The 6,000-nt window shown below is 42.5% G+C and overlaps 1 protein-coding gene across 1 annotated transcript in view; it reads right to left on the minus strand.

Moving 5' to 3' along the window:
- LOC114681112 overlaps positions 1-6,000 on the minus strand; it is a 47,446-nt gene that overhangs the window by 23,522 nt on the left and 17,924 nt on the right.

A 6,000-nucleotide genomic window follows, 5' to 3' on the forward strand; every position in this document is an offset into this window, starting at 1 on the left:
CACACACACACACACACACACACACACACACACACACTCACACACCCAAATGAAATAAAGCTAAAGTAAAAAAAAAAAAAATCCAAACCTATTAGCTAGTTTGGCTCTTCAGACTGGAATTTCTAAGTAGATAATGCTAAACTAAATATTGGGGGCACATCAAACAATTCTGTTTTTAAAGTCTAGTTTCCTTCTGCACCAAACATCCCCAATGTCGTCACTTTTCAGGACTTTATCAGGTGACAGACCACCACAACCTGGGATCAGCTTGTTTGCTGGACAAAGTGGCCATGCTCTGACCAGATGATATCTACAAGAGAAGCTAATTGCTCCTCAGTTTGGATCACCTCCGTGACCTCCAGCACAAGCTGCCGGCTAAAAGCAGTGTATAACTGCAGGTGTGTAACACAAGAGTGAAAATGCAAAGGCATCTCTGGGAAGCAGTGTAGTCTTCCGGCAGGTCGGAGGCAAGAGGATAGAACAGGACCACGGGAGAAAAGACTACCGCCCCAGTAGGCAACAATTTCCGACTTCGTCTCAGCTGCACCTGTTAGGCAGGCATTAAGGGTTAAGTGTGGTTCTGGTGGTTGTCCTCCTGAAGTCAAGCAACAGCACTGGACTTGCTGTATTAGGAACAATGAAGTAAAGTAAACAGGCAGGAGGTGAAACAGGAAGTGAGTGATCGGGCCGAGACAAGAGGACACACCGGGCAGCTGTGACCTCTTCGGCTCTAGCTTCCTCTCTCAAGTGGAGCTCTAAGAACTCAAGTGTGCAGAGAGAGAGTGAGTGAGAGAGAGAGAGAGAGAGAGAAGAGAGAGAGAGAGAGAGAGAGAGAGAGAGAGAAGAGAAGGAGCTGTAACTGCCCCCTTCAGGCAGAACAAGCAGGGTACGGCGGCAGCTAAAGGCCTCCGGTGGGAACTCTGTGCAAAGGGTACACACTATGACAGCCATGGTACCACAGGGTGTAGGGGAATGGGATTGTGAGGAGAGGCTGAGAGGAAATGCCTGGCGTTTGGAAGGCACACCAAGTTAACTGTTAGCTTCCCCTCAGCATCCCTTCAGGAGAGCCTCGAGGGGTAGATTATACTGCTATGCTAACTCCTCTCTACTTTCCTGACCATGCCAGTCACAGCTGCTTTCTTTAGGAATCTGATCAATTTATCCAGGCCTGGCATCTGGCCTCAAAGGCCACTCTTGTAATAAATTCCTTAGTTGAACAAAACTAATAAGTCGGTTAAAGAATAACTACATTTCCCAAAAAGTTTGGAAAAAAGAAACCTGTGTTTACCATCTCAACATTCTTTTCCATTTCTTTAATATAGTCTAATATAATTTGTGTACTTAGATCCAATAGCTTAATTTTATTTTTATTTTATGTACATTAGTGTTCTGCCTGTAATGTATGTCTGTGTGAGGGTGTCAGATCCCTCGGAAAAGGACTTACAGACAGTTGTGAGTTGTCATGTGGGTGATGAGAATTGAACTCAGGACCTCTGGAAGAGCAGCCAGTGCTCTTAACTGCTGAGCTATCTCTCCAGCCCCTAATAGCTTAATTTTCAATTAGTAGTTGATAATCTTTCATATTGGTGTTGAGTATTTTAGAAATATGTTTATTTTTTTTTATTATGTTTCTAGGTCTGTGCAAGTGAGTGCTGATGCTCTCAGAAGCCAGAGGAATTGGATCCCCTGGAACTAGAGCTACAGTGGTTGTGAGCCCATCCAACAATGGGTGCTAGGAGCCAAACTCGGGCCCTCTGGAAGATCAGGGTGCATTCAACCACTGAGCCATCTTTTCCATCCTGGTTTTACTTATTTTTACACTACTCTCTCTGTGTGTAGTATGTACAGTATGTGTAGTGTGTGCGGGAGTACATGTACCCATGCACACACAGGTAAAAAGCCAGAGCAGGACTTCAGGTGTCTTCCTCTATCACCCTCAACCAGCTGCCTCGAAACTGAGTCTCTTAAGAGAGAATTGAAGCCCACTAATTGGCCAGCCCAGCTGCTTGACCAGTGAGCTCCAGGTACCGGACTCTCTCCACGTCCCAGTGCTGAAGTTACAGGCATGCCTGCCTCTCCATGAGGCTGGGGACTGGAACTGAGGTCCTGCTTGGAGAGCAAGCACCCTTACCCACTGGGCTCTGCGATAGCCCCTACAGGAGTTTTAAGTACATATAATGTTTAGTTCACTAGGTCAGTTTTAGTGTTCAGAGTCTCACATTTCAGATTGGTTAAGATGAGGAATGATCAAATTATATTTCTTTTTGTATTAACTTTAACATATCAATTTAGAGTATTTTATATTTATATATTATTTTAACGTTATATGCATGATAAGATGTAAATGGAACAAAACAATATACAATGTAATTTTCCTAACACCCGAGTCCCCAATCTCCCATGCTAAAACCATGAAATGAATAGTTTACTGTGACCCTTACTGGGAATTTCTTGTGTATGTATTTGTGTGTGTATAGAGAGATTTATACAATTTTTAAATTAAGGCATATGTCACAATCTAATCCAACTCCTAAAACTAATAAATGAATTATTAGATCATTATTATAGAAGAATATAAAAGCCCTCTTGTAGTATGGATGTATTTTTAAAACTCCTTTGGTAAGGACTTGTGTTATTACACTCCATATTTTATAAAAAAAAACAGTTTATAGCTTTTGGAAGTCATAATTTGCCGATATATAAAAAAATAAGTAAGCGCCGGGCGGTGGTGGCGCATGCCTTTAATCCCAGCACTTGGGAGGCAGAGCCAGGCAGATCTCTGTGAGTTCAAGGCCAGCCTGGTCTACAGAGTGAGTTCCAGGAAAGGCGCAAAACTACACAGAGAAACCCTGTCTCGGGGGAAAAAAAAAAAAAAAGTATGCACAAAAGTAGCTTTAAAAAATAAGAAACTGCTACCTTCAAGACAAACTTGCCCATATGGGAATCAATGACAAAACGTTAGAAAATGGCAACTATTAACATTCTCAGTATGCTCATATCTGAACCTATCACCTATATTTTGGATGTAATGTTATAATGATAAAATTAAACACAGCTTTGTAAATATTAAGGTGCTAACTCAGGAGGCAAAGGCAGGTGGATCTCTTGAGAAGGAGGCCATCCTTTCTACAGAGGGAGTTCCTGGACAGCCAGGGATACACAGAGAAATCCTGTCTCAAACAACAACAAAAACAAACAAACAAAAAAGGGTGCTAAGTTCACTGGGACAAAGAACATAAAACAACCTTCAGTGTGTACCAAAGTGTAGAGCTGATCGTGAACTCATTCTTTCACACAGGCTATCCTTAAACTTGCAACCTGCCTCAGTTTCCAGAGCATCAATATTACACACGTGGACCACCACACTGGCTTCATCTACCTTTAAAAGAGCTACACAATCCACCTGCATAAAAGTACTAGAACTGCCAGGAATAAAGGCAGGACATGTTTCCTTATTTAGTAAAACTAAACTCATTGAAGTGGCTAAACTAACCAGACAGGCACCCAAAACCTTAACACTCCTGGAAACGCAAAGGAGATCTTAGGAGTCAACAACTTCCCTTAGAATAGACTGTGACTATGACTATGTCCTGAATGAAGGTAGCTGTAGTCTACCCTGCTCATGCAGGGTAATTTATTTTATATGACGAATGAAAAGACCCTGTTAACCCTGAGTTCAGAGCTTCCTATCATTTCTGCCTCGAGTTCAGGGAAGGAAGGTATTTCATGGACTGGCAGGGGGAAGCATGAGAAGTTAAAGATAGGTGAAATTATTTTGCTATCACTTAGAGCCTAATCTTAATGATGAGGACAACCTGGGTTAAAGCGTACAACCGCAGGCAAGAGCACCTCTGGGGCAAACTGTAGAGCTGAGCCTGCTCCTCTAGCCTTCCTTTGAATGCTTCATACCCCAACGTTTCTCCAATATAAGGACTTTAAGATCGAACCTATATTCTCTTAAGAATTAAAGGAGACCACTGGGTGGTAGTGGAAGCACACTTTTAATCCCAGCACTCCGAGAGGCAGAGCTGGCAATCTGAGTTGGAGGCCAGCCTGGTCTACACAGAGAAACCCCATCTAGAAAAACAACAAAAAGTGACCAAAAAGGTATTTTCTAAAACAAGCAGGGGATGGACATCAGTCGAAATACTTTCAGAGCATGCTCACGGAATGGCTTCCAACCCCAGCCCAAGAAAAGAAGAAAGTGACCCAACCAAACAACAGAACAAAAACGCACCTTCTCAGACAGGGCGACCTTTACTATTACTGACCGCAGGTGACAGAAAATCACTCTCAACTTTCCTAGGAACTGTGACAGTACTGAGGTTATCAACGGTTTCCCTCTTCCTACACAGCACAGGAAAGTAAGGGTAAAGTAAAGTACTGTGAGTTCCAGGTCAACCAGGGAGACAGTAAGACCCTGTCTCAAACAAACAAAAACAAAATCAGGCTCGAGGTGGAGCTCAAGGGTACATCCCTTTCTACCAGTATTTCATAAAAGCCAGATGCTAGGTTCAGTCCCTTACACCAAAAATAAATACATAAAACAGATTAATGAACAGGAAATAGACACAGAAAGCAAATGTGGCAAAAACTATAACAACAAATGTAAATTAAAACAAGTATTGGTGGTCATTTTACCTCAACTTTTCTGTGAATTTGAAAAGTTTACAGTACAAAATCTGAACTCTTGAGTTTGTTTGTTTGAGACTGTAAGATTTATTTCTTTTCATTTATTTTATTTTATTTTGCTAGAATGTATGTATGTGTAGCTTGTGTGTGGGCTTTAGTGCCAACAGAGGCTAAAAAAGGGGAGTTACAGAGAATAGTGAGCTGATATGTGGGTGCAGGGAGCCAACTTGGGTCCTCTGTAGAACGGCAAGCTCTTAACTGCTAAACCACCCTCTCAGCTCCTTCCTTTTATTTAAAAAAATTATAGTTGTGTGTATGTGTGCACACATGTGTCCACATGCATTTGTGCCACCGCCCACATGTGAAGGTCAGAGGACAACGTGCCATAGTTTCCACCATGTAGGTCCTGGAATCAAACTCGAGACATCAGGTTTGGTGTCAAGCACCTTCACCGGAGAAGCCATCTGGCCTGCAAAAGGACAGTATCTTGCTATCAGTCTAATTTGCTATAGGTCTAGTCTGTCTTGAACTCATAACCCTCTGATCTTAGCCTCCCTAGTGCGGGTTACAGGCATAAAATAAGCTACCACATCTATATGAATTCTCATCTTCTGAATCTGATACATTTGCCAGGTCATGATACATTTGCCTTTTCCTATATATAATAAGATATCTGCTCTGGCTCTTCATAATAGTGTTTATTGCTTGTAACACGTGTATACTGTTTTGAGTAATTTTCTGCTAAACCCAGAAGACAGCTCTATCTCTGCAGCTGCTTCTAGGGCAGTGAGTTCTATGTAAACTTCCAAACAGTCTATGTTCTGAACCCCCTTCCTCATTCATAAGGTTCTACTCCTTCAGAGTTCTGTTCCCTATCCTGACACACAGTTCTCCTTATCCCTTTCTAGACAGAAATTGGAACTGGGAGAAAACTAAAGGGTAAGGAACCTTACTAATTATTCCAAACCTGCTAAAGATATCACCTGCGCATTTCCAATGCAATAGGAGACCGGACAGGAGGGTCCTGGGCACCCACAGAATCAATGTGGTGTGACAGTGGGTGGGCAGGGGGGCCCAGGAGAGGCAGCAGCACCCAGAAGCTCACATTCCAGAACTGTTCTCAAGCAGCTGCTCTGTCAGGTTGTACTCTGCTGGAACTGGAGATCACACCTTTCATAGCATCACTACACCCTCCCAACAAACAAAAACTCACTGGTCTGTACAACTCACTTCTAACCCTGTACAACACCCTGCCCAAACACACACGACACAATGAGGGCAGGAACTAAAAATAAACCAATCTGTATTCACCACTATTTAGTTGCATAACCTTTGCTCAAAGTTAAGATTTCCTTCGCAATCTACAGC

The sequence above is a fragment of the Peromyscus leucopus genome, chromosome 4 (assembly GCF_004664715.2).
Source record: "Peromyscus leucopus breed LL Stock chromosome 4, UCI_PerLeu_2.1, whole genome shotgun sequence".
Classification (NCBI taxonomy): domain Eukaryota; kingdom Metazoa; phylum Chordata; class Mammalia; order Rodentia; family Cricetidae; genus Peromyscus; species Peromyscus leucopus.